The following is a 25,239-nucleotide window of genomic DNA, read 5'->3' as shown; positions in this document are numbered from 1 at the left end:
GATGACTATAAATATTTCTGTGAGCCACATGGCCATTGATTGGCATCTTCAGACCCTGAGATTAATCAAGTTTGCCTGCAATCCTCGTTGAAGATCAGGATACCCTAACTCTTCCTTCCCATGAAAGCTATCAGTTTTGATTTGGCTGTAGAAAGAGAAACAAAGGACTACAGATGCTGTAGATTGGCTGCAGATTGTAGGGAGTCCAGGCAGTATCAAACGGCACAATCAGATGAGCAGAACTCCCTTTCATCAGTGAACACATCCTGGTAACTAACTGAGAAAGGATTGGCACTCTGCAGTACAGAGATGCAGACACAGTCAAAACTTCCTTATTTATGGCCATTCAGTCCGTCTAGCTGCAAGAATCCAGGAACAGAATGCCACAGTCTCTCAGAGTGGTTACGTCAAATTCCCGATACACAAACTTTATCCAACCACTCGTGCATTCAGGACACAGAGCGTTATTGATAAGCTATCCCCGCAGATTTATTGATGTCCTTATTAGAGGTGTATTCTGTGTAAGTACATGGTTCTGCTAATTCCGGACAAAAATCCTTTTTGTTACCAGGATACCAGTAATAAAGCCACAGCACTGAAGCCAATCTGACCCCAGCAGTAGTCTTCTTATTGATCACAATAGAATCAAGCAATGTTCTTGGCTAAGGCCTTTTCTCCAGCTAACACTTAACTATTAATCAAATTGCAACTTCATTAAATCTATTGGATTCTGTTGTATTTGTTTGCAGTGTCACCTTTATATGTGTACACCATTAACACTTCTTCTTGGAATTGCTCACTAAGCAGCCAGAATTTCATTCCCAATTGGTGCCATGTTGTAGCTACAGCACAGTATGCAGGAGGTGCTGCTGGTGTCTCACAGCTCCAGGGAGCCGGGTTTGATCCTGACCTCTGGTGTTGTTTGTGTGGAGTTTGCATATTCTCCCTGTGACTATGTGGTGCTCCAATACTCTCCCATCTGCTGGCCGGTAGGTTAATTGGCCACTGTAAATTACTGCTAGCGTGGGTGGGCAGTAGGAGAATTGGGAACGAAATGGTGGGCATGTGAGAGAGTGTAGAAATAAGTGGAGGAATGGGATTGATGTGATTGCCCTGAGAGCTGACATAAACTCAATGGGCTGAATGGTCTCCTATTTCACAAGGAAATATGTGAAAGATGAAATATATGAGTACAGCCTCTTACATTGTTGCATTGCAACTTCAGGAAGTTCTACAGAAAACATACTCTGCAATCTCTTGCCCCATTCAGTGCACTCTTTTTCCCACAAGGTAACAACCTTAACAGAATTGACCCACTGACTGTGACAGAGTTAGGAGCTTTTTCGTCTCAATTGCACCTGGAGATTTGAGCAAAATGCCCAAACTTCTCAGCCTTTTTTACAAGAAGTCTTCAAAACTTTAATTTCTTTTTAAAAAAAAAGCTTGTGTCTGTATTGTTAACCATGAAATGACTGGCTATTGTGAAAATCCATGTGGCTCATTAATGTCCTTCACGGAAGGAAATCTAACATCCTAACTCAGTCAAGACTATACAGTATGTGACTCCAGACCCACCAATGTAGTTCTGATAGAGCCCTGATGCAGGGTTTTGACCCAAAACGTCAACAATTCCTTTCCTCCCACAGACGCTGCTCGACCTGCTGAGTTCCTCCAGCAGATTGTTTGTTGCTCCAGGTTCCAGAATCTGCAGTCTCTTGTGTTTGCACCAATGTGGCTGACTTTTACCTGCCTCATCAGTTCAGTCAGGGTCAAGTAATAACTCTTGATACTGCCAGAAGAGTCAACATCCCATGAAAAGATGAAGCAAGGGCTTCAGTTATACTCATTCAAGTTATGAAAGAGCTCTTCCCTGCTTTTAAAAAAACAAGTCCTCAGGTTTTTTCTGCTGCCAGATTATCAGCCTATTTTCCTGGATTCTAAGTTGTCTGAATGCCACAAAGCTAATGTTTAACATTAGTCTTGATCCATCACAACAGGTTCAAGGTCCGCTCTGAAACCTGAGCACAGGATCTAGCCTGACTGTCCAGTGCAGTATTGAGAGGGTTCTGCATGTTGGAAATACTGCCTTTCAGATAAAGTACTAAATCGAGATTCCTTCCGTTCTTGGAGATGGAATCTTTAAGAACCCAGAGGGGAACTGAAGAGGAGCAAGAAGTTATCCCTGGTTTTTGATACATTTCCCCCGTTCAATATTACCAAAACAAATTATTTGGACATTATCACATTGCAATCTATGACAGTGGGAGAAGAGGGCATAGGTTTAAGGTGAGAGGGGAAAGATTTGAAAGGCACCTGAGGGGCAACTTCTTCACGCAGAGGGTGGTGCATATGTGGAATGAGCTGCCAGAGGAAGTGTTTGCGGCTGATACGATAACAACATTTAAAGGACATTTGGATAAGTATATAGATAGGAAAGGTTTAGAGCGATATCGGCCAAACTCAGGCAAATGGGACTAGTTCAAGAAGGCACCTTGGTCGACACGGACGAGTTGGGCTGAAGGGCCTGTTTCCATGCTGTATGACTCAACGAACAGAAGTGGTTTGGGTTACCCCTGATCACCATTAAACTACACATAGTCATCTGTTTAAAGTGTCCCTCAAAAGAGGGCTGATTTAAATTCACATGCCCCTGTTCTGGGGGAGTTGCTGTATAAAAATTGGGTGCAATATTTCCTATATCATGCATTTCTGAAATACATCATAGGCCTTAAAGAATTTGGGAGCATCCTGAAAGTGACATGAAAGGAAGCAAATAAATGCAAGTCCTTCTTTTATTTAAAACTATAGGCTCCTGCTGTTGTGTCAGCGATAAAGGTGAAACAGTAACACACTAAGTCTGAAAGCACAATCCAGATCATACACTACTATCAAAGTTACTCTTGGAGAATCAGACGAATGCTCTCTCAGTGTGTTGAAGAAGAAAATGCAATGTGAAAGCATATTTAATGGACGATAATGAAAGCAATCTAGATTGCATGAATGATTTGGTTTCTGGTACTGAACATCTGCTTATTATTTGAACTTATGTCAAAAGCAATGATCTTCAAAAAAATGATGCTGATATTGAATGTCGTTATTCCTTCGCGTAATAATTCAGTAAAGTGATTTTAAATGTTTCTTCTGCATCATTTAATCTAATTTATGAAAGATAAATTTATCATCAATCTACACTAGAATGTGTTATTTTCCCTGAATTAAGTAGGGCATACTGTGTATTGGGTTACCGATATAAACAAGTAAACAGGCTTTATTGATTTGAGTACTCCTCTCAGAAATAAAAGCACTGTAATTTAATACATTCTTCAGTTACATTTACACGTGCCTTCACTGGAATAGCTAAGAAAGTGGCCAGGCAGTCAATTTAAATGGCATGGCTTAAATAGTTCACACTTCAAATGCTGGCCCAGATTCTGTTGGGCCCTGATGGCAGTTCTATTGAGGAACTGCTGGCATATTTCATCACAAGTCATAGAATCATAATACAGTATGGAAATAGGCCCTTCGGCCCAACTCGTCCATGCTGACCAAGGTGCCCATCTAAGTTCGTCCCATTTGTCCGCATTTGGCCCATGTGCCTCTAAACCCTTCCTATCCGTGTACTCACACTCAATGATTCAGAAGCAGCTTCTTCCCTTCCGCCATCAGATTTCTGAACGGTGTATGAACCCATGGACACTACCTTGTTATTCCTTGCCTTTTGTACTATTTATTTTTGTAATTTATAGTAATTTGATGTCTTTGCACTGTACTGCTGCCACAAAACAACAAATTTCACGTCATCTACATCAGTGATAATAAATCTGATTCTGATACTTATCCATATGTCTTTTAAGTGCTGTTATTGTAACTACTTCAACTACGTTCTCTGGCAGCTCTGTCTATATTCACACCACCCTCTATGTGAAAAAGTTGCCCCTCAGGTCCTTTTTACTTCTTTCCCCTCTCACGTTAAACCTATGCCCTCTAGTTTTTGGTTCCCTTTCAATTGGAAAAAGACTGTGTGCGTTCACCCCATCTATGCCCCTCATGATTTTATATACCTCTATAAGGTCACCCCTCAGTCTCCTACATTCCAAGGAATAAATTCCTCACCTGCCCAACCTCCCCCTCTAACTCAGGCCCTTGAGTTCGGGCGGCATTCTCGTTAATCTTCTTTGCACTCTTTCCAGTTTAATGACGTCTCTCCTCTAACAGGTTGACCAAAACTGTGCACAATAATCCAGGTGCGGCCTCACCAATGTGCCGTCAGGTTTCAGGACTTCTGTGTAAAGGTGAAAGTCCCAAACTTACTGACTGAGCCTCAGTGGCCAGTCCCCAACTACGTGAAATCGGCAACTGAGCACAGAGTCCAGCAGCGGGGAAAACACTTGCTGAGATTCTACAGCAATTATGGTGTGATCGAATCTCAGATCCTTCCCCAGGTTATTCCCAGCTCAGCATCTGCAATTCTATTCACCTGGATTGAAATTTTACAGCTGTAAGGAAGAAAGGCAAGTGTAATATGGAGACACAAGAGATTCTGCAGATGCTGGAATCTGGAGCAACACACACAACGGGTCAGGCAGCATCTATGGAGGGAAATAAACAGTGGACGTTTCGGGTTGAGACCCTTGATCAGGACTGGAAAGGAAGAGGGCAGGAGCCAGAAGAAGAAGGTCAGAGGAAGAGGAAAAGCACAGGCTGGCAGGTGACAGGGGAGTCCAGGTGAGAGGGGGAACATAGGTCGGTGGGGGAGGGAGGGATGAAAGGGAATGATGTGAGAAACTGAGAGGTGATACGTGGAAGAGGCAAAGAGCTGAAGGAGAAGTCTGGTAGGAGTAGACCATGGAATAAAGGGTGCGGAATAGGAGGGGGGTAGTGGGCAGGTCCTGAGGGCGGGCAAAGGGAAGGAGAGGGGGTGAGGGGGCCACAGGAATGAGGGAAAACAAAAAGGGGTAAGGGGTTACCAGAAACTAGAGAAATCGATGTTGATGCCGTCAGGTTGGAGACCACCAAGGTGGAATATTAGGTGTTGCTTCTCCAACCTGCATCTGGCCTCAATGTGGCAGTACAGCAGGCCACTAAGTTGTTGCTACATTATTTATTTTAACATTATTTAAATGTTTTGTGCATTTTAGTCATTTTTTTATTCTTAATAACTTATAACTATTCTAATTGTTTGTTTTGTTTTATCGGAAAATGAAAATCCTTAAGATGTTTGACAGATGATAAAGCGGCAACAGGGCTATGCCATCTGTCAAAAGGTTCTTAAGGGGTTCGTGAGTGGGGCTTGTTCTGGCTCAAACATAATGCTTGATTACATTTATTGGGGCTATTCTGCCATGCAGGGCTTCACACTTCACTTCCAGGACTGTTTCAGACAGCAACGTTGGCTTTCTGGATCCAGAGAAGGTGGTTTGAGGGAAAGGGAAATGAGGGCTCCACTTAGGAAAATTTAGGTTATGGCAAATGTATGCAAGTCCATGGGAATGTGCAAGAGATAAAGAAAGAGAGAGAGGGAAAGAGTGTGTCAGCGTGCTAAAGCAAAAGAAGTCACATGTATTTTAATTACAATGGGGACTTGTTACTGCCAAGAAGGAAGCACTTCTGCACTTCTCACCAATCCTTGCTGATAGTTAGTGCAAGTCACACGCAGAGAAAATCTGCCTGAATATTCACTGCTCTAACCAAAGGATCTCCTGAAAAACAAGAATTAATTGGTCCCCTACAGCCATGCAGCAAATATCATTTTTAATCCAACTATTTTCCCTATAGTGAGATAAATCACACCACGAGTTGACCAGCAGTCGATTGTTTGATGTAAGACATTGGTTCTTGCAGTGACTGGAGTGTGTAATATTCAGCAACCTCTTTCATTGTTTGAATACTGTCTGGTACATAATGTCTATTATTAATATTGTGGATCATTATCTCACAAACTATACTCTGAAATAGCTCCATAATGAATCAAATGCAGTGACAAGACCAAATTTATATTCCTCAATGGGAATTACTTCAGCCATAGTTCAGGTACAGAGACAGTAAACACATTGGTTTCAAAGGCAGGAGCGATACAATCTTCCACAAGACTCTGCTTTGCAATGACAGCAACCCAAGAACAAAAATAGTAAGTTAATGTTCCAACCAGTTGTAAGAGACTGATGAAATTCCTGTTCAGAGACAGTAACAAGTGGGGGAAACTATCTTTTTTTCCTGATAGAAAGGGAGTTAGGAAATGCAAGGCAAGCAATAAGATTGTGCCTACTTAAGCTCAGACTTCCTTTTCTTCCACAAGAACATAAGAAATAGGAGCAGGAGGAGGCCATCTGGCCCGTCGAGCCTGCTCCGCCATTCAATAAGATCATGGCTGATCTGGCCGTGGACTCAGATCCACCCACTTGCCTTTACCCATAACCCTTAATTCCCCAACTAGGCAAAAATCTATCCAACTGTGTCTTAAGTATATTGAATGAGGTAGCCTCCACTGCTTCCCTGGGCAGAGAATTCCACAAATTCACTACTCTCTGGGAAAAGTAGTTTCTCCTCATCTTCATCCTGAATGCAGAACAACTCCAACTCCACGCATCCTTTATCTTATGGATAAGTCTTTTAAGTGGCACCTTATCGAATGTCTTCTGGAAATCCAAGTATCCAACATCCAGCTGTTCCCCTCTATCCACTGAGCTCATTATATCCTCTTTTACTCCAGTAAGTTTGTCAAACAGGACCTGCCCTTCCTGAATCCATGCTGCGTCTGCCTGATGGAACCACTTCTATCCAGATGTCTTGCTAGTTCTTCCTTAATGATAGCTTTCCCATTTTCCCAACTGCAGACAAGCAAACTGGCCTATAGTTACATGTCTTTTGCCTGCATCCTTTTTTAAACAATGATGTGACATTCGCCGCCTTCCAATCAGCAGGGACCTGCATCCAGAGAATTTTGGTAAATTATCACAAATACCTCTACTATAACTTCGGCCATTTCTTTCAGTACCCTGGGATGCATCCCATCGGGACTAGGGGACTTTGTCTACCTTTAGACCCAATATTTTGCTCATCACGACCTCTTTAGTGACAGTGATTGTATCAAGGTCCTCACCCCTCACAAGGCATCCATAATATCTGTCTTTGTCACGTTGGACGTGTCCTCCACCATGAAGACCAACACAAAATAGTCGTTCAAGGCCTCAGCCATTTCCACGTTACCCAATATTAATTCCCCCTTCTCATCTTCCAAGGGACCTATGTTCACTTCAGCCACTCTTTTGCGTTTTATATAATTATAAAAACTTTTACTGTTTGTTTTTATATTTTGTGCTTGTGTACTTTCGTAATCTATCTTCCCTTTCCTTATTGCTTGCTTAGTGGTTCTTTGTTGCTTTTTGAAGTTTTCCCAATCTTCCAGCTTCCCACTACTTCTGGCAACTTTGTATCCATGAGCTTTTAGCTTGATGCCTTCTTTTATTTCCTTAGTTATCCAAGGCCGGCTCTCCCCACCCTTACTGTCCTTGCTTTTAACGAATATACTTTTGTTGAGCACCGTGAAAAATCTCTTTGAATTTCTCCACTGTTCCTCAACTGTCACACCATATAGCCTGTGTTTCCAGTCTACACAAGCCAACTCCTCCCTCATCCTGTTGTTGTCTCCCTTGTTTAAGCATAATACACTTGTTTTAGATCAAATTATTTCACCCTCCATTTGTTCTCAATCAGGCAAGGTGCAGTTAGCTGCACTCTCACTTCAGAGTCAGAAGCCTCATAAGAGTCAAACAGCACAGAAACAGGCCCTTCAGTCCAAGATGTCTGTCTAAGCTAGTCCCATTTGCCCACAGTTGGCCCATATCCCTCTGAACCTTTCTTATCCATGTACTTGTCCAAATGTCTTAAACGTTGTTCATGCATCTGCCTCAACCACTTCCTCTGGTCAGCTCACTCCAAATCTGACCATAAAATGTTTAAGCTGATATTCCAATATAGAATGAGCAGAGGGCCACACTTTCAGAAGTATCCTCCTTTGTATGAAACATTAAATTAGGACCCATTCTGCTTTCTCTGACAGTTCCCATGCCATCATTTCAAAGTACAGCAGGGAAATTATGCTCAGTATAGTGGTCTACCCAGAAACTGACCCAGGTTTAATAGCACAACCTGCCACAAAAGAATCGTGGGCTCTGCAAATGATACAAAACCAGTTTATCACTCCACTATCATGCAGCTGACTGCAGGAACTTGCTAGGCACAAATTGGTTGCCCCATTTCCACCATCATAGCAGTCACTACACTTCAAAAATATTCTTTGGCTGGAAAATGTTTTGGAATGTCTTGAGATTATGAAGCTGCCTACATGAATTTCTTGCTCTTCTGAAAACTATGGCAACAATTAATTTTCTAGACAAGCGCTTGAATCACCAAAGCACAGAAGGCTACGCACTTTGTGCTGGTAAATAGGATTAGTCTATGTGGCTTTTCAATGATTGGCATGGACAAGGTGTGTTGACTACATGAGTCTATTTCTCTATGTTTCTATCTCTGCAGAGGTTTAGATCCACAGGAGTCAGCTTCTAGGCAATATTTCATCCAGTGTGTTGACTGACTGCAGGAAAGCACAGTATCACACAGATGTCTGATGTTAACCTTGCCTGGTGTCTACTTTGTAGTAAGGTCACCGGTAGAACTAAGGATCCTGGCTGATTTGTTTCCTCCTCATTATGGTGAGACAATAATTGGGAATTGGTTTATTATTGTCACATGAACTGACATACAGTGAAAAGCTTTTGTTTGCGTGCCACCCAGACAGATCATTCCCCACATAAGTACATCAAGGTAGCAAAAAGGAAAACAATAACAGAATGCAGAATATAGTGTTAAAGTGCAGTGCAGGTGGACAAATAAGGTGTCAGGACCATGATGAGGTAGATTGAGAGATCAAGGATTCATCCCTATCATAAAGAGGTCTGTTGTACTTTGGTAGAATAATGGGTATGTTATTGGACTCGTAAACCAGAGGCTGAACTAATAATCTGGACATGAGTTCAAATCCCACAATGACAACTGTGAAATTTAAATTCAGTTAATATTGTACAACTTAATAATAAAGCAACTTAGTCATTGGTAGGAAAATGGTTGTAAAACTAAGAAAATTGTAAAAAAGAACATCAAGTTCATTAATATGGTTCAGTGAAGGTTATCTGCCATCCTTACCCTATCTGACTATATGTGACTCCAGATCCACTACAACCAGTCGACTTTTCAATGCCTGCTGCAATGGCTAAACTAGCCATTCAGTTAGCTCAGCATGGCTGAACTGCAGCAGTTCAAGAAAGTGAATCACCACCCCGACCATCTCAAGGAGAATCAGGCACGGGCAAGAAATGCTGGCTTTGTTAACCATGCCCAGGTCCCCCCAACAAATGAATATCAAAATACGTAAATGGACCATACTTCCAGATGTCCCAACTAACGATCTGGTGAAAAGTTGGAATCTCACCAAGGCCGCTAGGGACTTTAGATTCAAGAAATTACAATATCTGGACTGCATTGCAATAACAAATCTACAATCATAAAACTCCAGTCGGTTCACTGATGTCTGTCAGGAAATTAAATCTTTACCTGGTTTGGTCCTTATGTGACCCCAGATCCTGTAGCCAAATCTAGAGAATGAGTAGCTAACTGTAGGTGCATTGTGTGGTTGTACGGTAGAGATAGACCATGGCCTACATGCCCACAAATTGACCAAAACCATAACGTTGCCGTAAGAGAACAAAGAAGTCTGTAAATGTACAAGCCATGAGAGATAGAGGTGAGTATGTGCGGAGTTTAACAACATCTTTTCATCATGAACCCCTGTGTTTTTTGACTATCTTCAATTCTCTAATATTCACAATACAGTAATAAATAGAGTTCTAAATGTCTGGGTTCTCAACCCAATGCCTTTGGAAATTCCATTAGAAGAGCACTTCAGTTATCCAAAGAGCTGCTGTAATAGAAACCCTGCTGTGCCGAAGGACCATTCTGTTTACAAATAACATTTCATGTTAATGTGTGGTTAGCTTGTTTCAACAAAGGAACATAGCTATTGGGAAAGCTTGAAGTTTGTAAATCCTCACCAGAAATATAACCTTGTTAAAAATATGTGATTCCATAGAAACTTACTTACCACTTGAAACCTCACTGTAAATGTAACCCTGTTGAAATATTGAAATCGTGTTTGACCATGTAGATTGTAATTCAAAATTGTGGCTTTGTAAAATATTGAAACGTTATCAAAGAGCTGACACAGAAACCAGATGGGAGTGGGGGAAAGAGATGAAATTTGTTTGCTCGGGCTAGGGGAGGAGGGGGAGTGCGGTTTGCAAGACATAATGTTAAATCAAAGGAGAAGCAGGTGCTATGAAGATAAGAGAGACTATAGTTGCTGGAGTATGGAACAAAATCAGAATGCTGGAAGAACTCAGTAAGTCAAGCACAATCTATGGAGACAAAAGATGCAAGAAATCTGGAACAAAAAAAAGAATGCTGGAAGAACTCAGCAGGTCAAGCAGCATCTGTGGAGATAAAAGGTGAAAGTCAATGTTTCGGGTTGATACCCTGCATCAGGACAAAGAGGGAAGAGGAAAGATTGCCAGTATATTGCAGTATATAGCAGGGTAGTATAGAGGGTGGTGGGTGACAGGTAGAACTGGATGTGGAGGGGATGATGGGCAGATGAAACCAGCTGGGAAGGAGAGGAATGGGAGAGGTGAACTAAGATTAAGATATCGAAACACACAGAGAAATGCATCTCTTGCATAGAGTGTTCTGGGGGCAGCCCGCAAGTGTCGCCACGCTTCTGGCACCAACATAGCATGCCCACAACTTCCTAACCCGTGCGTCTTTGGAATGTGGGAGGAAACCGGAGCACCCGGAGGAAACCCACACAGACACACAAGGAGAACATACAAACTCCTTAGAGACAGCAGCTGGAATTGAACCCGGGTCGCTGGCGCTGTAATAGTGTTACGCTAACCGTTACACTACTATGCCATGGACAGATGAGTGTTTGTAGGAGGAGAACATTAGCTATGGGGGTGACCTGAAACTGGAAAACACAATGTTCATGCCACTGAGTAGTAAGCTGCCCAAGTGGAAGACGAGATGTTGTTCTTCCAATCTGTGTTTCGCCTTCCATGGCAATGAGAAGGCTGAGGACAGAAAGGACAGTATGGGAGTGGGAAGGAGACTTAAAATGACATGCATCTGGAAGCAGCTGCTAATGGCTACCAGGAACTTATTTTTGAAGTAAGACCTTGCAGTTGGAGGGGAACTGCAGACAGGAAAGGGTGAGCTGGACAATCACCAGAAATTGTACTTCATCAGACCATCAGCAGTTCGATCCTCTGAGGTGATTGACTGTAGGTCAGACTCAGCTTGTCTGGCCTATATGTGACTTCAGACACACTTCAACCAGTTGAATCTTAAATGCCCGCTTAAGTGGCTAAACTTGTCATTGAGTTACCTCAGCAAGTTTGGACTACAGCAGTTCAAGAAAGTGAACCACCACCCTCACCATCTCAAGGAGGATCAGGCCCAGGCAATAAATGCTGGCCTTGCTAACGATGCCCAGATCACCCACAAAATATGCATAAAAATAAAAGGAGAAAAAAGAAAAAGTGTTGCTTTTGCTTCACATCCAGCCAGTTCCATCATGGGCACAATCCTCCCCACCATCGAGGACATCTTCAAGACGCAGTGCCTCAAGAAGGCGGCAAGAAAACGGTCCATTCCTAAGGACCCTCACCATCCGGGACATGCCCTCTCGATCCTACCATTGGGGAGGAGGGACAGGAAACTGAAAACCCACACTCAATGATTTAAGAACAGCTTCTACCCCTCCACCATCAGATTTCTGAACGGTCCGTGAACCCATGAACACTACTTCGTTATTCCTTTTTTTTTGCACTATTTATTTATTTTGTAATTTACAGTAGTTTTTGCATCTTTGCACTGTACTGCTGCCGCAAAACAACAAATTTCATGACATACAAGTCAGTGATAATAAACCTGATTCTGATCATGGTTCCTGTAATCTCTTCACCTCAAGTAAAGGTACTTCATGACAGAATAAGGAATTCCAGTCTCGTCATTTATTAGCACCTTCGCCATGGTTTTTGTACAGCCAGCATTGGTTTGATGACCAACCCATAGTTAACATAGGTTGGCAGACACCAGTCCCACAAATCATCAGCGATACGGTTGACTCTTAAATACCCCCTTGCATGACAGAGCAAACTATTAGTTGAGGGTTATTAAGGGAAAAGCAAAAATGCTTCCCTTTTCTAGTGAGGATCATATCTGGTGAACAAATATTACAAAACCACACCAGGAACACTGCTCAGCTGTACTCAGCACTCTTTGCAGATACCCTTTACCTGAGCAAACTCCTCAGCAGCTTCTTGGCAAGTAGGATCCTAAAACCTTTCAAAGTACATGATAAAATGGACTCTTGATCTCACAATCTACCTCGGTATGACCTTGCACCTTATTGTCTACCTGCACTACACTTTCTCTGTAGCTGTTGCACATTATTCTGCATTCTGTTATCGTTTTACCTTGTTCTACCCCAATGCACTGTGTAATGAATTGATCTGTATGAACGGTATGCAAGACAAGCCTCTCATTGTACCTCAGTATATGTGACAATAATAAACTAATTATAATACCAATACCAAGCAAAAAGGTGTCTAAGAAAGGAATAGGTCCCCTCAAGGACGAGAGGGGTGATCTATGCTTGGAGCCAGATGATGTGAGTGAGATCCTGAATGAATATTTCTCATATATATTCATCAGGGAAAAGGACGTGGAGGCTGGAAAGTTAAAGAAGGGGTACACTGATATTCTGGAATGCATCTCCATCAGGAATGAGAAAGTGCTGGAAATAGTTGAGCATATTAGTGTGGATAAATCCCCTGGGATTAACTGGATCTATCACAGGATGTGAATGGGAGCAAGGGAGGAGATTGCGAGGGCAAAAAGATTGATTTTTGCATCTTTATTAGCCATGTGCAAGGTACCAGAAGATTGGAGGACAGCTAATGTGGTCCTCTTGTTCAAAAAGCCTAGAGATTACAAGCCAGTGAGCCTCACATCAATGGTAAGGGAATTGTCGGAGAAGAGTCTAAGGAACAGGATTTATGTTTATTTAGAAAGGCAGGAAATGATATGGAGGAATCAACATGGTTTTGTGCAGGGGAAACCATATCTTACAAATTTACTGAGTTTGTTTTTGAGCAGGTGACAAGGAAAATTAATAATGGCTGAGTGGTAAACATGGTTTACATGGATGTTAGTAAGGCTTTTGACAAGGTCCTGCACTGTACGCTGGCCCAGATGGTTAAGCACAAGTGATCCAAGGCGTGTTGGCAAACTTGATCCAACACTGGCTGATATTGGCAAAAGGAGGCAAGGGGTAGTGATGGAAGGGTGTTTTTTTGGCTGGAAGTCTGTAACAAGTGGCATAAAACAGGGATCAGTGCTGGGACCTTTGTTGTTTGCAATATATATCGATGATTTGGATGAGAATGTAGTTGGTATGATAGTAAGTTTGTAGATGACAAGTAAATTGGTACAGTTATTGATGGTGAAGAAAGTTGTCAAAAAATACAGTGGGATACAGATCAGCTGGGAAGTTGGGTGGAGCGGTGGCAGATGGAAATTTAATCCAGACAGATGTGAGGTAATGCACTTTGGGAAGTCAACTTCTGGTAGGACATGTCATGAAAATAGCAAGGACCTTAGGAGCGTTAATGTAGAGAGGGACTTTGTGGTGCGAGTCCATAGCTGCTGGAAAGTGACAACATGTAGATAGGGCAGTGAAGGCGGCATTTGTTTTGCTTGCCTTTATAAGCCGAGCATTAAGTATAAGAGTTGGGACGTCATGTTGCAGTTGTATAAAACATCGGTTTGATTGCACTTTAAGTACTGTGTGCAGTTCTGGTCACCACACGACAGGAAGGATGTGGTGGCAATACAAAGAGTTCAGAAAACATTCAGCAGGATGTTCCCTGGAATGGAGGGCTGTAGTTACAAGGAGAGATTGGACAGGCGGGGTTTATTCTCACTGAAACAAGAGGCTGAGGGGTGACGTTATAGGGGTTTATAAAATTATGAGGGGTATAGATAGGATGGATGGAGTCTTTTTCCCAGAGCAGCGAAGTCCAGAACTAAAGGGCACAGGTTTAAGGTGAGAGGGGTGAAATTTAAAGGAGATCTGAGGGGTAAGTTTTTCACACAGAGGGTGGTGAATATCTGGTACAAGCTGCCAGAGGAGGTGATGGAGGCAGATGCAATACAACACTTCAAAGGTGTTTGGACAGGTACTTAGGACAGGCGTCGAGGGATACCAGCCTAATTCGGGCAAATGGATTAGTGGAGATAGGTATCACAGGCAGTATGGACAAGGTGGGCTGAAAGAGCCCACTTCTGTGCTGTATGTTATCACAGATGACTTCAGTGGCATGCAGAGGGGCCCCGAATGTAGTGTAATGACCTCAGGTGCTTTAAACATATCTAAATTGGACAAAACTTGATACCTGAACCAAGGAGATGGAGGACTGTTAACAAATGACTCAGACCAAGTCATCAGTTTAAGAATGGCTGAAAAGGAGGCTGAGAGGTTATTTAAGGAAATTCCAGACCTCGGAATTGAAATAGTACAAGGTACAGACACTAATAATACATCAAAGGAAGAAATATTTTCCTTTTCAAATTTTTATCCAAGTGCTTGTTGAATTTACTGATGATTCGAATTCCAGCACCTTTGCAGACAACATACTTCAGCTCAAGATCATTAACATTTCAAGAGGTGTCCCTGGAAAATTACCCCCGTCATTACCACTGAATGTGCTCTGCAGTCGCAACTCGGTCTTCTGCACGGTCCCCACAATTCCTTCAATGGAATGAATTTCAGAGTCAGAGTAGAATGTGGTGCCACTTCTATAATAGTGCATTTAGCACTGGCTTTCATTTGGATAAATATCACTTACTATTTGCATCCATACTATTTGCATCCTCAACCTCTCCCTGTGGTAGCGAGTTCCACACTCTGTGTAAAGAACTTTCTTCTGAATTCCCTATTTGATTGTTTTGATGATGATTTTACATCAATGGCCTTTAGTTATGCCTGTCTCTCTGCATTCACTCCAATGAACTTCTGGCCAATGTTTTCTTGCAAGCTTCAGGAACAGGCTTTACCCTATGATTCCTGCCTGGACTAAGAGGACAACTGTCCTGGAAAATAGGATTCCTTCAAAAGCAAGAGTCACTGGGAATCAGACACACAGTAACACTCGACTAAATGCAGTCCAGCCATACAATAATGGTCAAACATAAAACCAAGGTCTTGTGAATGCAGCCCAGAACACACATCAGTCTCCATTGAGGGGTCATCAGTGGGCAGGGTGAGCAGCTTCAAGTTCCTGGGCATCAACATCTCAAAAGATCTATCTTGGCCCCAACATAGTGATGCAATCACAAAGAAAGCACGCCAGCAGCTCTGCTTCATTAGGAGTTTGAGGAGATTTTGTATGTCACCAAAGACTCTTTCTACAAATTCTGCAAATTTCTACAGATGTACGGTGGAGAGCATTCTGACTGGTTGCATCACCAGCTGGTATGGAGGCTCCAATGCACAGGATCGAAAGAGGCTACAGAGGGTTATAGGCAGAACATTTTAGGAACAGCTTCTTCCCCTCCACCATCAGATTTCTGAACAGTCCATGAACCCATGAACACTACCTCATTATTCCTCTTTTGCACTATTTATTTTTGTAACTTACAGTAATCTTTATGTCTTGCGCTGTACTGCTGCTGCAAAACAACAAATTTCACGACATATGTCAGTGATAATAAACCTGATTCTGATTTTCTCTGTAACTGTAACACTATATTCTACATTCTGTTTTCCTTTTCACTACCTCGATGCACTTACGTATAGCATGATCTGCCTGGATAGCACGCAAACAAAAGCTTTTCACGTGTGACGATAATAAACCAATACCAATACCACCTGTTGCTGCCTTTTGTTCTCTCCATAGATTTTGGCTGGTGGGGTTTTACTGAAAGTATGTGCAGACTGACACACAGTAATGGAGGTGAGAGAAGGCAGGAGGAAGTTTGGCAGAGGGGGAGGAGACTCTATCGCATGGAGCCATGCTTCAGTGAAGCCCAGGTTGAGAATGCAATTCACAGCAAGCAGGAACTTAAACACAAAAGAGGAAAGGAACAAATTCAGTCTTATCTGTGGACACAAAGCCTGGCTGGCGGGAGCAAGAATTCCAGCTGGAAACATAACTTAAGGAGCACAAATTGGAACAACCTCTTTGTCACTTTTCCAGTTCGTCTCATTTTAATTGAGCCAGTCGCAGCGGTTTGTGACTGAGGTGTTCAGGCTGCAATTAGCAGTAGGTATCCTCTGACCCACTCCTGTGTATCCATGTGAAAAAATACACAGCTTCTCTCAAACAGATTAAACTATTGGAGGGAAGAGAGGAAGTTCACCAACAGGTACCATTAATTGGATTAATTACTTTTTTTAATAATATTTCACGACACTAAATAAATAAATAGAAAATGCCAGAAACATTCAGCAGGTTCAGCCTGACCTGTTATTTATTTCCAGCATCTTCATTTTTTTTATTTTTAAAAAATAAATCTTCCCTTCAAAGAATCATAAAACTCTTTTGGCACAAAAGGAAGCCACTTGGTCCATTGAGTTTATGTTGGCTTCTGTCCAACCCACTGCCCTGTAAATTATTCTTCATCGAGCCCATCCAATTCCCCTTTAAAGCCCCCAATTTATTCAACTTCCACCACCCACACAGGGAGTGAATTCCAGACCTCCATTAGAAAGTTTTCTGCGCATCTTCTTTGTAACCTTTGCCCAAAATTTTAAACACGTGCACAGTAATTGAACCGTCCACCAATGGAAACAGATTCCTTCTATTTACCCAGCTGAACCAGTCCTTTAATTTTACACTATACAAAAACATATATACATACATATGTATGGTTGTGTCTGAATCAAACATACATGCTTATGGATATACACATGCATGTAAATATGTGTTATATGAATATATATGTAAGCCTTAGATGAGATGTACATATACATATATGAAACAGATATGAATTTGTATGACATGGATACCTATTTATGGAATTGTAATGGATATGTGATACGAACTTACCACAGAAAGGGGCCATTTGACCCATCGTGACGGCATTGGTTCTTTGATGTGCCAATCCAATTTGTCCCAATGGTCATAAAATGCATCCTTCCCAAGTACTGTCCCAATGCAGGACTTCAACCTGAAACACCAACAATTCCTTCCCTCCCACAGATGCTGCTCGACCCACTGAGTTCCTCCAGCAGATTGAGTTTGTTGCTCCAGATTCCAGCATCTGCAGTCTCTTGTTTCTCTCTTTCCAAGCATCTATCCAATTCTCTTTTTAAGATTTCTACTGAATCACGTCCCATCAGAAAATTCCACTTCCCACCATAACTAGACAATCTTTCGCCAGTGATCTGCATTCTCAGGTTACAAGGTCTCCCACCAGTGAAAGTGGTTCCTCCAGCCTTCCTTTACTTATTTGAGCAATTCTATACTTTAATTTATTCTGTTGTTGGAGGGAATGTTAATGCTTCCAAGTAACGGACTGAGTTGCTCTGCCATGAGATTCCGGCTCCTGCTCCACACTTTGCAGGGGAGCATTCACTCCCACTGAGCTGAATAAAGATTAAAACCTTCAAAAAGAACCAAAATCCTTCCAAACAAATCAATACCCAAACCAGGACAAATTAACTCTCTGTGAAAAGCAAGAAAAAGGAAATCCATTTCACAGCTTTTATCGGTAACTCAACTAATCCAAGTTTCTGGGAGGATATTCCCTTCCTGGGTTACCCAAAGAGGATAACTTCAGTGTAAAGGGTCACCCATTCAAGGGGAGAAAGTTGATCTGTCTAAGGGTCAAGAATTTTTTGGAATGCTTTACCCAAAGAGCACAGGAGGTGCAGTCACCAGGGAGACAGATTTTTGGACTAGTGGGGAGTCAAAGGTTATAGAGTTACAGAGTCCATGTTACAGACATGGCCCACCATGTCCCTGCCAACCTTTGTGTACGTCTACACAAATCGCATTTTCCCACATTCCTTCTCTGTCTCGCCTATTTCAGTGTCTGTCTAAATGCCTCTAAATGCATCTTAAGACTCCACCGCAGTTCTAGATGTCAACAACTCTGTGTCAAAAAAACTTAACCCTCAGATCCCCTTTAAAACTCCTTCCTCCCACCTTAAAACCTATGCCCTCTTGTTTTTGATATCTTACCATGGGGAAAACAAGATGCTGACTACCTACCTTATCTTTGCCTCTCATAATCTTACCGATGCGGAACTGGTAGGAGAGTTGAACCGAGGCCAAGGTCACGTCAGCCATTATGATACTGAGTGGCAGAGCAGGTTTGAGGGGCCTTAAGGCCTTCTCATGCTCTTATGATGTTCCTACGTTATGTTTTAATGGAAGTTGTTATTGTACTTTGGCAGTGGTTCCCTTATCAACCAATACAAAAAACATTCAAAGGAGAAAAAGAGAGTCCAGAAACTGATATTTTTCAGTCATGGCAGCTGATTTTAAATGTTCTCTAGGCTCATATAAAAAATAATTTTATAATAGTGCTCAAAGATTGCTTAGTTCCACAGTGGGAATACTTCTTTCAACTAATGTCTCATAGACCTCCAGTGCAGGAGGGAGTCACACAAAGACACGATTAATATTGTATTAATTACCTGCATAATGATATAACACAGTATAATCCTTTTATACTGTGAATTAAAACCTCCCATCTGCTCAGTATTGTGAGTGACATTTATAATCACGTGCTAAAATGCCAATGGAAAATATTTTTAAAAAATCCTACTCCCACAGGTGCAAGAATGATGCAATAATACAAACTCATTCATTAGTCAAAGCCCTCCATTTACTATTACAATGCTATAAACAGAACATGGCAGAATTAAGGTCTAGCCAGAATAGAAACCTCTGGCTAGAACCAACCATATAATTTATGAGCTTCAAGCTAACTACCTCTTCCTTGCAAACCATCCATGATGTGCATTCATTGAATGCTACAGTTGTACCCATTTATTTCCAACTTAATTAGCACAGCCATTTGTAAAATCTTACATCCCCCTTCCTGATATTTCCAATTGTGGAGAGTTTATTCTGTTGCAATTTCATTTCACGTGTCTCCTGCTGTGCATACGTGGAGCTTCGATCAGCCTCTTCTTTGAGCCATAAAGTGTTTATCCAATCTAATCGGACTAATGGTCAATGTGCCTAAGACTCAGCCTGACCTAAATCCTGCCCATGGGTTACTGCTGTGCAAAATTCAGGCAAATAAAGGTTGCTTTGCATTCAATTTTGAAGCTTCCTAATTGATGGGAATTCCTATTTTATCCCAGTTTCTGAGTGTTGTTGGTCGTATGATAGAGCGAGTTCCTACTACCTCAGAATCTCCCAAAGGACACCAAGTCAGTGACAAAATGTTTAGCTTGGAAGCACACCAGCCAATTTCTACAAACACCAAATCAGAGACATGACTAGTTAGGGATAAATAAATAGTTCATTAAGTTTGAGCTTAAGAGAGACAAATAATAGAACATGGAACAATACAACACAGGAACAGGCCCTCCAACCCACAATGTTGTGATAATGTCACATAATCCCTTCTGCCTGCACGTGGTCCATATCCCTCCATTCTCTGCATATTCATGTGCCTATCTAAGAGCCTCTTAAATGCCTCTATTGTATCTGCCTCCACCATCACTCCTGGCAGCGCATTCCAGGCACCCACCTCTCTGTATAAAGAAAACATGTCCTGCACATCTCCTTTGAACTTTCCCCCTCTCACCTTAAAGGTATGGCCTCTCGCATTAGACATTTCTACCCTGGGAAAAAGATACTGGCTCTCTACTCTATATGTCTCTCATCTTTTTAAAAACTTCTATCAGGTCTCCCCTCAGGCTCTGCCACTCCAGAGTAAACAACGTGAGTTTGTCCAACCTCTCCTTATAGCACATGCCCTATAATCCAGGCAGCATCCTGGTAAACCTCTTCTGCACCCTCTCAAAAGCCTCCACATCCTTCCTATAATGGGGTGAACCAAATTGATTGCAATACCCCAGATGCTGTCTAACCAGATGAAGCGACAACATTACTTCATGACTCTTGAACTCAGTGCCTCAACTAATAAAGGCAAGCATGTTATACTAGGGTGGTAAAACGCTATCAACTTGTGCAGCCACTTTCAGGGAGTTATGGACCTGGACCCCAAGATCCCTGAATATTCTGATCTTTTAGTAATAGTGACATGCGAACTCACGTGTCCATTCAGAATAGCCCTCAGATTAGTACTGTGTTCACGGGGCAACACTGTGACAAAGCAGCACTCCCTCAGTAGCACAGGGATCTGCCCAGATTATGCAGTGGGGATTTCATCAATAGCTAGCTGGTATAGAAACTTTATAAAATTCTGGTTAGGCAGCATCTAGAGTATTGCATGCAATTGTGGTCGCCTCATTGTAGGAAGGATGTGGAGGCTTTGGAGAAGGTGCAGAAGAGGCTTACCAGGATGCTGCCTGGATTAGAGAGTGTGTGCTATAAGGAGAGGTTGGACAAAGTTGGGTTGTTTTCTCTGGAGTGGCAGAAGCTGAGGGGAGACCTGATAGAGGTTTATAAGATTATGAGAGACATAGATAGACAGTCAGAATCTTGATCCCAGGGTCAAAATGTCCAACACTGGAGGCCATGCATTTAAGGTGAGAGGGGGTAAATTCAAAGGAGATGTGCAGGGCAAGTTTGTTTACACAGAGAGTGGTGGGTGCTTGGAATGCGCTGCCAGAGATTGTGGGGGAGGCAGATACAATAGAGGTGTTTAGAAGGCTCTCAGATAGGTGCATGAATGTGCAGAGAATGGAGAGATATGGACATTGTGTCAGCAGAAGGGATTAGTTTAGTTGGGTGTTTAATGAGTTTGGCTCAGACATCATGGGCCAAAAGGCCTGTTCCTGCGCTGTATTGTTCTGTGAGACAAAAAAGCAACCATTAAAGAGCAGGAGTAGTGTTTACCTTGGGGCAGACCGGACACCACACTTTGGGATCTTTTATGGCAGCCTGAGAGCATATTCACAGCCCCAGCAAACCAGGTTCAATCCTGACCTCGGATGCTGTCTGTGGGGAGTTTGCATGTTCTCCCTGTGACCGCATGGGTTTCCTCCAGTTTCCTCCCACAGCCCAAAGATGTGCAGTTTGGTAGTTTAATTGGCCACTGCACATCACCTTTAGAACAGGTAGGTGGTAGAAGATTCAGCAGGGAGTTGATGGGAATGTGGAAAGAATAGGTAACAGGGAAAATTACTGGGGGATTGGGATTGATCTGTGAGCTAGCAGAAACTTGATGGTACGAATGGCCTACTTCTTTGTTATAAGGAAACACCAAAATAAATGGAGAATTAAGGTTCAACTGGATTAGATTACCTGGAGGCCAGACCATGTAAACACAGCAGGTTCTGCCCCTGCAGGGTAAAATAAGATATCTTTATTAGTCACATGTACATCGAAACACACAGTGTTTTGCGTGGAGTGTTCTGGGGGCAGCCTGCAAGTGTTGCCATGCTTCTGGCTCCAACATAGCATGCCCACAGCTTCCTAACCCGTACGTCTTTGGAATGTGGGAGGAAACCGGAGCACCTGGAGGAAACCCACGCAGACACAGGGAGAACGAACAAACTCCTTACAGACAGTGGCCAGAATTCTGGAATTGACCCCGGGTCGCTGGCGCTGTAATAGTATTACGCTAACCACTACACTACCGTGCCTGCCCTTACTGTATTACTGAAGTCAGGTTTTCAGTGGGACAGTTTAAATACTACTTATTCTCGATACCCTGTTATTTTATTCTGGCTTTGTTCAATTTTTTGAAAAACAACCAATCATAGTTCTTAAACTGCAACTGCAGGGACTGATAATCTCTGGGTTATTTGTCCAGGATCACCCATCCAGTAAGAGACACAGTGCCTGCTTTGTGAAGGCAGTGCGGTCCAACTTAGTGTGAGCAGCTTGACAGGAGATGAATTTTAAGATTTCAAATGCAATTAAAATGTGAAAAAAATCAGCGGGGTATGGGATACCAGTCATATCCTTGAGTAATTTGCAACAAAGTCTTGGTGGGGCTGTCTGCTGGGCAACATAGTAGGTAGACAAGGGGTTCAGGAAAATTACACAACACTTGTCCGAGGAGGTTTTGAAGAAATCCAATTAGATCAACTCATGTCGGCTTCATACTACAACCTGCCTTCATCAGAATCCTGATCATTCAGTTCAGGTAGCGAGAGAGAGAAAGAGAGAGAGAGAGAGAGAGAGAGAGAGAGAGAGCGAGAGAGCGAGAGAGACAGAGAGAGACAGAGATAGAGAAAGGGAGATAGACAGATAGAGACAGAGATACAGAGAGAGAGAGAGAGAAACAGACAGAAAGAGATAGAGACAGAGAGAGGGAGACAGACAGAGAGAGAGAAAGAGAGAGACAAAGACAGAGACACTCACACAAATAGACACACACACACACTCACAAACATACACAAACCAGACATAGGCACATGTAACATATATGCACAAACGCACAAGCATAGATATGGAAACATACACACAAACACATACACAACACAAGAGCATGCAAAATCCTCATATGCACACAGACACATGCACACACATTCTTATTCGCAAACATATGCACACACAAACACACAGGACACACACATACAAACTCTCACATACAAACACATGCACACAGAAACATGAGCACACACCCTTATTCACACACACACAAACAGGGTCAGAGATTGCTACACAGTACAAGTTGCACACGGCTTTCCTCCTCTGATTCATGAGTTGATGCTGAATGCCTTCCCCTCCTCACCACCAGACATGCTGAGCCAAGCTAACGTTTCGAATTTAACACGCCCTTGTCCACAGTGGGTCTGGTTTTGAAGACAGGCGGAAGAGACAAGGCATTTATTTGATCCCTCAAGCTCCAGCACAACAACAGGAATTTTGCTCTTTTCAATAGGCCCGTGACTACTGCGTTAAATGGTGAATGCGCCTTAGCCTCCGTGTGATGGGGAACATCGCAGGTGAACGGATGATGCCAGTCAACATGTTCCCTGCCCAGGGACCTCAGAAAACAGTGCTGTGCTAAACGTCCTTTGTAAAAAAAACATCCTTTTCTTGAAAGAGTTGGTGTCAAATAGCCATACAGCTGGGTAGTAAGGATGAGCTGCCCTCTATAAATATTTAACAGCGCACTGATTATACTGCAGAACCAGTGATATATTTTGCAGCTTAAGCCAAACAAACAGATGACAAATTTGACAAGACATTTTACACTGGAGTGAAGGCTTTTACATGAACAGTAATTAGGCATTAACATTCAGTGAGATATTTATCCTGATTCCAACTTCTGGATGAACAGATAAGTGAGACTCTGTTGCAATCATGTGATTAGCACACTGCAGAGACCTCACAGTGATGTGACAGGTCCCTGAACCACCAAACTTCTGCCCAGATGCAGAAATCTCGTTGCCAGGTGTCCCATACTGCAGAGAGAGTGACCGTGAGGGTCACTCCCCGGTGCGGCAGTACGCTCACCTTGATCCCACCCACATGGCAGAGTAACCTGGAAGCACCAGATGTGGACCCCACCCAGGGTTCTTCCCACCGAGCCCAACAGCAAAGCATATCAACCCTGCTGTGTGAGGTTGCCACTATCCAGGTGACAGAACAATAACCCTGAAGAAGGGTACTGGCCCAAAACGTTGACCGCCTGCTTTTTTCCACAGATGCTGCCTGGCCTGCTGAGTTCCTCCAGCATCATCATGTTTTCCATCTAGATTCCAGTTTCTCCAGAACAATAATCAATCTGGGAGCAACTCAGAAAGAGCTCACAGAGGTGTTTCAGCTGTGCAGGTGCCAGGAATGGGAAGAGCTTCAAACAATCTGCTGGAGGAACTTAGGGAATTCCCCCCACAGATGCTGCTTGATACACTGAGTTTCCTTCCCACACCCCACAGATGCTGATCGACCTGCTGAGTTCCTCCAGCAGATTGTGTGTTGCTCCAGATTCCAGCATCTGCAGTCTCCTGTGTCTCCAATTAGAAAAGCTTGCCTAACTGACCATTAGGAATCACCTATTCCGTAATGGAGGATCCATTCGCTTTTCAATGGCTGCAGAGAGCCACAGAGTCATACAGCATGGAAACAGACCCTTCAGCCCAACTGGTCCATGCCGACCAAGATTCCCAGCTAGTCCCATTTGCCCACGTTTGGCCCATATCCCTCTGAACCTTTCCTTCCCACGTACCTGTCCAAGTACCTTTCATGTCGTTGCTGTACCTGCCTCAACCTCCTCTGGTAGCTCACTCCATATACTGGGTGAAAAAGTTGCCTCCCAGGTTCCTATTAAATCTCTCCCTTCTCACCTTAAACCTATGCCTTCTTGTTCTTGATTCCCCAGCCCTGGGAAAAAGATTGCACATATCGATCCTATCTATGCCCCTCATGATTTTATGCACAAGACGTATTAAATGGCCAATGGAAGAAGACCAGGGCAAAGCAGCTAAGAGCAGGTCATGTGATCTCCAGGACCACTGTCCCATCATTGGAGGTTAATAATACAGCAGAGATTATGGGAAATTTTTCCAAAATGAGTAGCTCTATGACAAGGTACCTTCTCATGCATGACAAAAATACAGAGCTATGTTTTCCCAAGAAGATAGAACATAGAATATAAAATAGTAGAGCACAGGAACAGGCCCTTCGGCCCACAATGTCTATGCCAACCATAATGCCACATTAAACTATCTGCTTGATCCATTCCCTGTCTGTTCATCTGTCTGTCTAGATGTCTTTTCAATTCCATTATCGCAATGCAATATGAAATGCAATCTCCTTAAAACATTCAAAAATTCTTACAGGACTTGTCATGATAGAGCAACACACAAAGTGCATGAGGAACTCAGGGGGTCAGGCAGCATCTAAGGAGGGAAATGAACAGTTGACGTCTTGGGTCGAGACTCTTCATCAGGACTGGAAAGAAAGAGGGGAGACGGCCAGTATAAAAAGGCAAGGGGGAAGGATGGAGCAAGAGCTGGCAGGT

General features: G+C 42.8%; 1 protein-coding gene across 3 annotated transcripts in view; it reads right to left on the bottom strand.

Moving 5' to 3' along the window:
- The window catches only part of ccser1 (coiled-coil serine-rich protein 1), a 1,189,492-nt gene that overhangs the window by 923,198 nt on the left and 241,055 nt on the right, over positions 1–25,239 (bottom strand). The gene's annotated exons all lie outside the window — the stretch shown is intronic.

Source organism: Pristis pectinata, chromosome 2 (genome assembly GCF_009764475.1).
Source record: "Pristis pectinata isolate sPriPec2 chromosome 2, sPriPec2.1.pri, whole genome shotgun sequence".
In the NCBI taxonomy this organism is placed as follows: Eukaryota; Metazoa; Chordata; class Chondrichthyes; order Rhinopristiformes; family Pristidae; genus Pristis; species Pristis pectinata.
The sequence above is the reverse complement of the archived record's forward strand: the minus strand, read 5'-3'. Positions and strand labels throughout refer to the sequence as shown.